The following is a 13,060-nucleotide window of genomic DNA, read 5'->3' as shown; positions in this document are numbered from 1 at the left end:
GCTGGTTAGAAATTGTGTCCGACTTTCGTTGGCGCTGCAAAACGTCACAATGTCACATGACATTAAAACCTCGTGGGAGCAAGGCGGATGCAGGCACCGAGTCCGGCAGCCGCAGTTGCTTTTCCGCGGCTGCACCACGTTGGAACCACACTTTTGCCTGGTCTCGCGGCATTTTTCTTTGCAATTGCCGCGAGATCAGTCATTGATCTCAGCTCACAGTAAGCTCACGCTGGTAGACTGTGTCCGACTTGGCGGCGCCGTTTTTATTCCCCGCCCCTGCAGTCACCTGCAGCTCACGTCAGACTATCAAGTCGTCGAAAGTCAGCCGCCGTCATCTCGAACGCACCAAGTGACATAATTAACATGCAGCAGACATGCAGAGAGATGAGCATGAATTTTACCCAATGAAAGTCCAATATGCAGTCTCCTTTTATCACCATTTTGCTCTCCACCAGCTCCTGAGGGAAATACTTGGCTCTTTAGCTGCTAAATGCTCCATCAGCTAGTCATTAACTTTATCTGTCTATTTGGTGTGAGACATCTAGTGTATCAGAGCTTTCTTGCTGAAAACACCTGCCTGCTGCATCTATAAACAGGGTTGAGAGCAGTGAGACTGGACTAAATTTGTAAAGTTACAGGCTGCAAAACCAAAACAATAAGCTGAAAGATGCTAAAAAAAATCTCTGTGTTGGGATTAGGGGAACCGCAGAGCCAGCTGATAATTCTCTGTGGGGTTGTCACAACAAAACCATCTTTCAGATTACACATACTCATTTGACCCATTGTTTATATGAAAAAGGTTGATTGGTGCAGTTTTAATGCCACGATCACTGAGTAGTATGCAAGGCCATTTCAGTCAGTGTCCCAGTGCACATGGTCCATTGTAAATGCGATCCATGTAGTAGAGTCCAGTTGTACTGATCTGGGCTACATTCAAATGCATACCTTGTACAAACTACATGGTATGCAGGCCGCATGGATTCTGACATCTGGGAAAACATGGTGCTGCACAACAATTGTGGATTGTGACTTTAAAATACATGAAGATGGAGACAAATGAGAGAGTCAGCACTGGCGATAAGATGAAATAATGAAAGAGGGAGAAAGAGAGAGAGAGTGAGAATGAAAAAAGAAAGGTGGAAAGGTGAAGAAGATGTGGATGAGTGGTGGAGGGAAGGCAGATTGTGTGTGAGAGGGGCGTTGAATCCCCAGAAGCATCCTGACGGCAGCTGCTCGGTACAGATGGGGATGAAGGGATGGTGAAACACACACACACACACACACACACACACACACACGTCCACACATGTGCACTGTGTCACAGAGAAATAAAGCACGGTCGAATGTTGGAACCCTTTTTCTAACACCCTCGAGGATCATGCTAAACATAAGGTAAGGGAGCTTGGTTGTGTTCCATTATTTCCCGCTCTGCTAAGGCCACTGGAGCTGTGTCATCAGCTGATTAATGAACACAATGCTCATTCTGTCTCTCTGTCTCTCTTTCAGTATGTTATCTAGAGTCTCTACATAGTGCTGCAGCACAGACGTTTGAATCCCTGGATTGTCTGGGGAAGTGAATGTATTATGTCTGGTTCATTCCTTCTGTGTTGCTGCATGTATGCAAGCTCCACATCAACTCACTTCATCATGATCATATTCCTAAAAACTGTAGTTTGTTACAGGTCCAGCAGGGATACGGCAGCTGGTTTCATCTACTCTGGGTCAGTTTCTCGTGGAGACACATGTAAAGGACTTCCAAATTTGAACCACTGTCAGGCCCACAATTAGCCATTTTAAATATGTTCACACTACAATTTTTTTTCTGCTGAAATGCTTATGGAGCAAGGCATTTTATCTGTGGGCCAGAAGTTATACTGGACAGCTCTACTTCACTTTTGCATGATATGCAAAGAGGCTCCAGTGCATAATAATACACTGGAGTTCTTCAAGTGGCTGCCGGAATACTGCAGTTTTTCTTATGCTTCAAGGCTAATATCATCACAAGATGTCTATTGATGAACTTATTAAGATGGTAAAGACATTTGTTAAAGGCTATGCTTTACACCTGCTGCTGTCACAACAAACAACCTCAAATGATATTAGAGAAGAATAAAGCATCAGAAAAGCACATAACACACATTTGTAATCTAATGTAACTGATAAAATAGAAGCCAAGTCCATTGCAAGACATACTGAATATTAAATGAGTCCTTAAATCACTACATTATTTATTAATTGCAATATTTTAAAATTAGTTTCTGTACATGACTACTATATTATGGTTCTGGTCTGATTAAGATTAGTAAAAGGTTGTGGTTATGGCAAATAAACAAGGGTTAAAGCAGCTTTCATCAATATTTTATAATTACATTTATTTCAGTCATGTCAATACATGTATTTGAAAGAGGTCGCCTGTAGTGATGGACCCACAAGAAAATCATCACCTGACTCTGTAGTTCCCCTCAGCTCTATGGAGCATTTTACCATTATCTACCTCATTGTTTGAGTTTTCCAGCCCACAGCTTTACTGTTTTGGTTCACTCTCACCGTTCTCAGAGCGTTGTTTTTGGCCGCAACAGTCAGCTGCAAAAAAGCACTGATAAATGCAGTGCATATGCAATCGAGCCAGCATCAAACAGCAGACGGACAACGTGTGCAACTCCCCTGTGAACATGAGTGTTTAGCAGCTAAAGAGACAAGTTTTCCCTCAGGAGCTGGTGGAGACCAAAAACAGAGCTAAAAGGACAATGAATATTATGTGAATATACATAAAAGCCAATATTTCAAAAGCCAATATTAATTGCTGATAGGACCCAAACTCTGGTCTTCTGCATGAAAGTCAGACTTGCTACACTCCAATCCACCACCCTGCCCTTACCTCCTGGTTTACCACATAAGGGACACAGTACTTCTAGCACTGGCACTGAACATTGAAGGTGCATTTGGCACTGTAGATGGTCCAATATTAATGTAAATCCTAGGGATACTGGGCTGCTCTGATCCAACATGAGCACAGTCTTCGTGCCTTGTGCAGGCGCAGACTACAAACATTTCCCAGCCAGCTTTCAGGGGTGAGTGATTGCTACTCAAAACATTTAGGACTTTTTGGGTCATCCTCAGTTCAGACCATCCAGCACTTGCCAGTCAGTTCATGCAAACTCATTAAAATGACGTAACCTTATGAAAGCCAATATGAAGAAGAACTGCAAATGAAAAGAAATGCAAACTCTCCCTGCTCTGCTAAAGCACATTCAATGCCCTACCATGACTATTAACCCATCAACCATGTTTTAGCATCATAGTCTGTCAGCTAAAAGCCATTATAAAGAAACTGGTGAATTGTACAGTATAGCGTGGTGTCTGTTATCAGTGTGACACAGTGTAAAGACTGTAAGGATTTTTCACTGTTGAAGGCAGGAATGTGGAGCAGCTGGAGAAGAGACTTTTGAAGCTCCTGTTAGATATGTGAGTTATTTTAAACATTTCTGCTCAGTGTTTGAGAGTTAGAGCGACTGCATTGTCTTTCTGCCTTTGAGTTTGGGGCCGGGAGTTTGCTGCTAATCTGGAAACAACAATTGCAAAACTTTAGAAAAAACATCAAACATCACAAAATAGAACAACTAACCATACAATACATCCTGCTCGCGTTTTTGCCTCAACCATACGTATTTTATCATTTTTAACCTTGTGGCTGTTTTTTTTTTTTATTTATATTTTTGGCGCCGTTACCTTGTTAATCTATCATTGCCTTTTCTGTTTAAAAGTGGAGGATTTATTGTCAGCTGAGACGTGGAGGTGAGGTCACGGCATATCAGTGGTGCGTACTGCGACAATAGCCATTGTTCCTGTGACCAACAGGAAGTGTCTGCATGGGACTTCCTGCTGCAGATAGTGTACCTCTGGAGGGCAGAGAGGTGTGTGTTTGTACATGGGTTCATGTGCGTGTCACTCTGATGATTACATCTGTGTTTCTTTAGTTGATGTCACCCCTTTTGTTTTGTCTCTTGACATGTCTCCTTTTGAGTCACTTCTCTGCTAAATTGTTTAATTTAAATGAATAATAAACTGTAGCACAATGCAAAAAGGAGGTGCATGATGACAGGTATTCATGATATGTTATGACTCAGTGCATTTAAAATGCATTTTCAATGTGAAAGCGGTTCATATGCATGTATGCTAACGTGTCTTCTGGTTAAATACTTTACATTGAAACAGGCAAGTGCAACTTGCGAACATGAAAAAGGATTTATGGGATTGTGATCAGGGCCATGAGACCCCTACGCCAGTTAAAAGCACAGAATGGCATCACTCTGCAGTAAAAAAAAAAATCTGCTAGCACCCAACAAAATTGCCACTTAACTGCCACAATATCACAGTGTTTGACATGTGTCGGCCCGACAATAAGGTCTTCCGTGCCTCTTTATTTCTCAGTGTCTCCAACTGCAAAATTATAGGCACAATCAATTTTGATAATGCAAGGGAACAGCGGTATCCGGCAGAAAAATAACCATCTTAATTATTCCTTCTCATGGAGAATTTATTTTTCTATTTTGCACTTTCTTTGCCTTCCCACAGTAATGGTAACAATTTTCTCTTTTCAGTCTCACTTGAGGCCTCTTTCTCTCACTCACTGGAGAAATATGGAGCCGTTCTGTTTTTTTCCCCGGTGTCTTTTGCTGCGACGCTGAAAGCCTTTTGACCTACAAAGTAGGGTTTTGTTGATAGATTGATGCTTTCACACAGTGACATTAGCTGAATCGCCGGTGTTCAGAGGCCCGCGGTGCCACTCTGGAACAAATGCCCTGGAATTTTCCCAAATAATCCCCCTGTGTGCCTGTCTGTGTGTGGTTCAGCGTTGATCTCCGGGGAAAATGGAAAGCATCTATCTATATATATTTCTGTCTCTTTCTCAGTCTGTCTGGCTGCTTTTTACTAATCATTGTCTTTATCAAAGGGGATGGAGGGATGGAGGTGCAGTAACCTTTGATGCGAGCAGCTGAAGGAAGATATAGATAAATGTAAGGGTGGAGAGGAGCCGGAGCAGGAGATGTGGGATTTTGCGATGACAGCTAAGGTATTAACACTTGGTGACATTGGTACAACATGGCATTATACTCTGACAGCAAGGTGAGAGAGAAACACAGTTAGAGAAATGATGAAAGAAGAGACGGAGAAGAGAGAATGAACATTTCTGTTTGCTACATGAGAATAAGATGTCCTCCATACACTATTTGAGCCTGCATTAGTCAATATATGTATATATGTAAAACTTTACTCATTACTTGCTAAAGTATTGTTCCTGCAAAGAAGAAAATACCATCCACAACAAATGGGACGACAGATTTAAGACAACACAAAACGCTTGTGAGGAAGAGCTCCATCAACAAGCTGTAAACACAACACTGACATAGTATCACCTTACAAAGTTGGTACAGGTATATATAAACTGTTGCCTTTTCATACACCCAGCACACATGGAGAAACATTACCAATGATTTGGAGTCATATTTCCCGGTAAGTGTGCAGTGCAATATTCACTCTCCTTTTCGATTTGAGCAGGTTTCCACCAACTACTGAGGGAAATATCTGTCTGTTTAGCAGCAACATGCTCCACAGTGTGTTGTTTGATGCTGGGCAGGTAGAGTACAATGGGTTTATTCTATGGGTTTGTGTTCTTTCAATGAAAACAATTGCCTGTGGCATCATTCAAACATCTGCAGGGAGAAAAAAATAAAATTTTAACGTCTTTGGGTTTGTTAGGGGAGCATTCTGGCAAATGAAGGTACAACAGAAAGTTCAAATGAAAAACGTCATCACAAATTAACTCTGGGAATGCACCAAAAACAGTTCAGATCATATCAAAACAACACAGACAACAAACAGTATCATCAACATGTCATTAAAATGCATGCCAGTGTGAAAATAGAGCGTTTGACTCTGGCCAAGGCGGCCTGAGTAATGTTGTCTTTACATAAACATAGAAGGTATTGTCAAGCCTCGCTAACAGTAGGTCACAGCTGAGGGGAGTTCAGAGGGTCCAAGACCAGTACCCCCAACCCCCCTCTGCCCAAACACATACACACAGACACACAGACACACAGACACACACACTAACACATATACACCGCCTTGTCAAAGGACCCTTTGTGTGCTGTTGTTTTTTCAGGGGAAATACGCTCTTTATTCCTCTGTGGGGAATATAAAGCAGCGATCACCTAATCACAGACACTGAGAAACTCAGTCAAGCCACACACACACACACACACACGCAAACACACACACACACACACGCCTTGCAGAAAAACATACTCTGCACACACATTTCTATGGACACATCAATGAACACACCTTTGCATACACAGTTGAGACATGAGCAAAGACAAACACGCACACACACACACACACACACACACACACTCACAATGGGTCGTTTATGTCCCTCTCTGCACCCCACATGCATACTTGGCAGGCGGGTGACTGCTCTGTTGTTTCAGTGACCTGAAGGAGAAGTTATGTGCTCTTAATTTATACATCAGGAAACACGCCTTTCTCTCTTTCCTTCACCCTCTGTCCCCCTCTCTCTCTCTCTCTCTCACACTCATACACACACACACATACACACACACACACACACACAGGGATTTTCTAAGTTAGAAGGGTGTTTTCTGTGCAACCAAAGCCAGCAAGGCTCGTCTAAAAAAAAAAAAACAGATTTCTGGAAACACAAATGACAATAAACATCAACATCAACAACTTATTTTGACAGAAAGACAGCTAGGAGTAAAGTAACCCAGAAACAGCTGCCCAAGGGCTGAGTGTGAAATTGAGGAGAGTTGTAAGACCTCACCCATGGACACACAAACAGTGGTGTGGTGGTGTTCAGGACTAAACCTTACACAACCAAGACAGAAGAGGTGCTACTGAAAAAAAAATCCTCTAAAATAAAGATGTGTATACGTTGTATGCGTGTGTGTGTGTGCGGTACCCACTGAGCGCTGAGCTCTCCCATGGGAAATACGAGCACAGCTGAGAGTAAATGGCAATTACTGTGTTTAACTGTTTTATCCGCGCTCAGAGGCAACCATACATTGCCGGTTCCACAGAACATCATTAAAACACACTTAAACACATACACGCAGAGCCACACACACATACTCTGTCACGTCACGTCTGGTGGGTTATCCATGCCTGTCACATCGTCATTTACTTAACCATGATGGAGTGATACAAATACTGGCAGACACATTTCAATATTCTGCTGGAGCAAATTATGATATCTGATTAGCAAATGATGGAAAAGGGCGTCTCTCACACATACACACACACACACACACACACACACACACACACAGCAGTCTCTCCGGTACACACACATTTGCACAGTTCATTGTAAATCCAGTTACAGTTGATGGATAGACCCATCAGTTAAATGTTATGATGTGGTCATTGCGATGCCTGTACAGTTAAAGAGGAACTTAGTATGGGACAATACACAGTGTTACAGTACCTGCATGGCTTCAGCTTTAGTCATCTTTTTTATTTTGCTGAAGGAGATTTGGTTTGCACCCAGGCATCCAGGCATCAAACACAATGGGTCACATTGGAAGACAAAAAAAAGGGACTCTCCACAGTCAGCAACATTTTACGAAATATAAAATAAATTGTAGCAATACAAGAAAAATAATCTAGTGACAGACATCGAGAGAAGGACAGGAGAAATGGAGACAATGGCTTCTTCTGCAATTCTGGACCTTGCAGCTAAGCCTCAAAATTCCTATAAATACATTCTCCGATAAAGCATAAATAGCGCAACACTCCTGTATAATGACAAAAATAATAACAGTAAATCACTTATCCTACAAGTATACATGTAACTGCACTGTTTGTGACGTAATTGGATATGTATTTGATATAGACATGCGTTTTGACTGTTGTGTATATCTTGGCAATTGCAATAATGCCTTGGTTTAATGCTGTTTACATTTATAATTAACAGTAAATCAGCTTGAACTTGAATTTTGAGAGAAACATAGACACAGACAGGACGACTGAATAAACAAAGGAGAGAGAAGGGTACCTTCTCTCCACCTTAATGTGAGTTGGCATTTGACAGGGATGTGTCAGACTTGTGTGAGTAATGAGAGAGAATGACTCTGTGTGTGTGTGTGTGTGTGTGTGTGTGAGAGAGAGAGAGAGAGAAAGAGAGAGAGAGAGAGAGAACAAACCGATTCAGAGAGAGAACCTCAGTCTTGTTGCTGTGGTGGTATGTGCTGTGGCTCTACAGACAGACAGACAGTTGTTCATAGGCCAGTTGGCTGCCATGGTCGCCGGGCTGGCACTGAGGTGGTCAGCATGAAATGAATGGCACTGCATGTGTGTGTGTGTGTGAGTGTGTGTGTGTGTGTGTGTGTGTGTGTGTGTGTGTGTGTGTGTGTGCAAGAGTGTGTGCGGTCATGTGTGTGTGACTCACTCCCACCTGCAGGGAGACAGAGCAGTGCCAGCCGCCAGGCCCGGAGAACATTACTCACCGTCAGGACCGACGTCTCCTTTTGATACACACACACACACAAACACAAATATTCAGCACACCACTGAATAATAAGTAGGTGTCCTGCATTCCAAGACAAAATGTGCCCACCTGCGAATAAAGTACATGCTTCACCCACAGGCACTGAAAGCGAAAGCAGAGATTTTAATATAAACCGTGCTTTGTCGATTTAAAAATAAATCATTACCGTTTCAATTTTGAGACATTGTTCCACTGATCTTGAACAAACTACACCATCGGCAAGAAGATTGGCAGCCCCTACACTGCATTTTATGCTGTGACTCATCTTGTCTAATTTTACAAAAAATGTGCTTCATTGCTTTATGGCACAAAATGAGAAGAAGCGCTGATCTTGTGCAATAAGGGACTGTATGAAAATTACTGGGGTGGGTAAGGGGGATAAACATTATGTTTCCCTTTAAAAAGGTCCTCTCCAACTTCATTTATATTGATCCTATATAGCCTTTACTGAGAGAAAAATTATAATTTTCACATATATCCACTAAATTGTACATAGAAGTGAAATTAACAACTGCCCAAAATTATGTCAAACATAACAAAAACACGCATCCTGTTTACTGAAAATACTAGCCATTGTTTATTTTTGAACCAAGAGCTGTTAATACAACTTTATATGGCACATTTATGACATATCTTACTGTACGAAAGATTGTCCTCCGACATTCAATCACTAAAGATCCCCCCACGGTCCGAATAAACATTTGGACTAATCTTCATACAACATAAAGTCAAAAATCATAACTCTACATCTTTTTTAAATCACCTATTACTTTTTGTACAGCCCCTAAACTGAGCTAACTAAAAAGTTAGATTTTGTAAGATGTGGAAGAGGAATGATTTTGCAATGGGAAGAAAAATGTGGCTTATAAGGGAAAAGTGTCACGGTCCTGCTGGTGTTCAATAGAGGTAAATTTCATAGAGAAGAAAAGATCTTTAGATTTGCATGTCACATCTGTAACTCATTTGCTCTACTGCATTCAATCTCCAAAAACATGACCATCAGAAGAATTATGTATAATTAAAATCAGATGCCATTAGTAGCAATATTAATCTGGTAAATACCAGAACAGCAAAATGGCAGATTTTTCTCTTCTTCTGTACAAAATGAGACTTCAAGTGCCGTGTGACAGCGGAGCATCTCCATTACAACACTGATGAGAAATAAAACAGCTTTTACCACAAAGCAAATCAGGCTTTGGCGCTGAAGCTGTGTGACTGACACTGATCTCTCTCTCTCTCTGTGTTTGAGGGTGTGTGTGTGTGTGTGTATGTCTGATCTTCATCCATCCATCTATCCATCCGTCCATTACTCTAAGCTCTTAAGCAACGCTGCTGTTAAAAAGTACCCTAAAACTGTAAGCCAAGAGCAATAACATGAGCGGCAGGAGGATAACGTTGATGTAATGTCAGACACACACAGCTGACACCCAGTGTTACTCTCGTGTTAACAAAACCCATCACGGTCTGTCTGTCCGTCTGAAGGCACGCGTTAATCTGCTCTTAATCACAAGCTCTTATTTACAAAAAAAAAAAATACATTTTTTATTAATGCAGCGGAGGGGGAGGGGAGTGAGGGAAAGGAGGAGGATGATGGTGATCGTGGTGATGGTGATGATGATTTTGTGATTAAATGATGCCATCGTTGTGTTGGTGGATTAGGACGGGCATGGAAATAGATTAGTTCTGCAGTGGTTTTTCATCATGATTGGCAGGCCTCCAAAAACTCACTCCGCACACTCCCTCTCCCTTTTCTCTCTTTCCATCTCCCCCTTCCAAAGCAGAGCTGTGTTGGAGTCTATGGTTTGTAGACTGCTAGCACCACCCACTGGTAAAGAGGGACATGGCATTAAGAGTTCTCCGCCTGCCCCATATAACTTCCATTCAAAATGAACAGGATTGTACAGTGGTTTGGGAGGTGGCTCAACCAAAACGGGTTGTTTTTGGCACATTTAAAGAAAAACATGAATAAATGTGTGGGGGGAACAAAACAAATGCAGGTGTCAAAATTATGTCATCAAAACAGCAAATGAGGGAATATCTTTTGGAAGAATGGTGTTCATTGAGGTCCAGAGACTTGGACTATCCATGCCAAGGAACTCTGAAGCTCTTCTGGCAACCATGTCTCCTAGAAATTACATTAATATAAAAGTCATTTGTTCCCCTGCATGCATTTTGGAGGAAACGTAATAGCTGCCTGGATTACAATAGATTCACTGGCAACATTTTTCCAGACAAGAAAGTGCTCTGCTCTTGTACCATGCAGAAGCCGATGGGAAGTGGTTGTGCTGGATGGTGGGTGAACGAAGTGCAGGACTGTGACACTAAAGACGGACGTTTGCACGATGAGACTCATGTGTGGGGTTAAATTTAGGCAACAAAAGCATTTTGATTAAGGGACAGAGCGTGGTTTTGGTTTACATATTATATAATATTTCAAAACTAAAAACATCCTGTCACTGTTGCCTTTTTCAATTTTTAACCAAGCCCACAGTCTCGCCATAATCCTAACCAGGTGGTGTGAGTGCCTCAACATAATGTTAAAAAATGTTAATATATGATAAACAAATGCATCTTGTCAGTGAATGTTTTGCAGATACATTCAGTAAGAGAACATTTTGCAACTTGGTAATATATTCATTAAAAAACAGGTCCTTATTATTAAAACACTTTATATGTTACAAATCAATAGTATATAGACATCATTTTTAAGAGACAGGATTGTGACGATTGCTTTTCTTTTGATTTGTCACACATCTAAATATACATTTATAAGGGCATAACTGTGGATCATTGGAGATTATCTCACAGTAAGAAGAATCAGATAATGAAATTGGTCTTGTGTGCGGAGTTTGCATTTTCCTAATGTTTTTTTTTTTAAATACAGGCAAACTTGAGACTCTGAATGACCCTTAGACTTGAGTTTCTGAGTGTCACACCTTGCACGGGAATGTACTGTATTTCACACTCTACTGGCAATAGACCTGCCTCTGCCAAGATGCATATTGTGGTTGCATTGCATCTGCACACCTTCTCTGTGATGTATTGTATTTGCATCTCTAGAAAAAAAAGTCTTCACTCTTTGAATTCTCCCTCAAAACCTGAAGTTGACCGTTGATGTTTGTGTCATGAAGTTATAGTTATGGCCAAACGCAAATGTGCAACGTGTTACCACAGAAAATCAGATGGAGTTTCCTTCTGAGTGTACAGTAAATGTGTGAAGTTTACTGTAAGAGAGACTGACCACTCCTCTGCCCTTTAGCACCAGCAGCCATCGCTCCCCTATCCGCTTCCTCATTAGGATTCTGGGACAAACAGAACAGAGACACAAGTAGACACACACACATGTAAAAATGTGCCACACACACACACACACACACACACACAGTTTGATTCTAATTGGGTGACCTAAAGCCACTGATATCATCTGCTATGGTGTGAGACCACAGTCTCACCCAGAGCAACCGGCGGCCTCTGCAGTCACACCGCCTCTGAAGAAGACTGGAGGAGTGAGGGAAGGAGGAAGGGTAAAGAAAAGACAAATAGAAGACACAACTGGCCTAGCAAGGAGAAGGAGAAGAGGAGGAAGAACACAACAACAAAAACACAAAGTGGCGCAGAGTTCATTAATTAGAATTTCAAATTGGACAAACTCAAGATGACAGCGTTGTGCTTGTCAAATCAGATCATGCCCCGGCGGGGTGAGACAGAGGGAAGAGAGAGAAGGAGGCACACTGCTCAGAGCCAAATACCCATCTTAGTAGCTGAATGAGTGCAATCTCTCTCTTTCTTCCTTTCTTTCTCTCTCTCTCTCTCTCTCTCTCTCTTTCTCTCCATTTCCTCTGATTACACCGACCGCCTCCCCTCTGTCCCCGCGTGAATGTCACGGCCGCCTTAACAAGAAGTGACAATTAAAACATCATCGGCGTCTCCAGGCTGAATGGGAGCAGCCTGCCGGGGTCCCTGCTTCCTGCAAGGGAGGGAGAGATGGAGGGAGAGAGAGAATAAAAGAGATGGAGGAGCTGGAGGGAAACATACTTTGAGCTGAGAGAAATGGAGAGAGAGATACTTTGGCAACATATACTGAAGAATTTTGCCTATAAAGCTTAATAAATTGAACTGAGATAAGTGTATATGTTTGGATTTATATATATGAGAGGTGGAACAAAAACAACAACCTTGAAACATACGGTACAATAACCCACAACATACTGGCAAATTCAGTAACGTGGTGCCTAGAAATAATATTAAACAGGTTTTTGTTATTTTATTTCTCTTGACTCATTAAATGTGAATTTACTGTAATGTAATAATCAGACATAAGAGGCATTTTTATGCTTTTGCAGGTTGGTAGTTCTTCATAGTCCTACTTATAGTGAAGTACCAGTTTGTTATTAACACCTGTAAACCACCAAAGCCCTATAAATTGGATCTTTGTGAAGCATGCATTTACATTTAGCTGACGCTTTTATTCAAAGCGACTTACATTTGCCA

This window comes from Micropterus dolomieu, linkage group LG16, assembly GCF_021292245.1.
Source record: "Micropterus dolomieu isolate WLL.071019.BEF.003 ecotype Adirondacks linkage group LG16, ASM2129224v1, whole genome shotgun sequence".
Lineage (NCBI taxonomy): Eukaryota > Metazoa > Chordata > Actinopteri > Centrarchiformes > Centrarchidae > Micropterus > Micropterus dolomieu.
The sequence above is the reverse complement of the archived record's forward strand: the minus strand, read 5'-3'. Positions refer to the sequence as shown.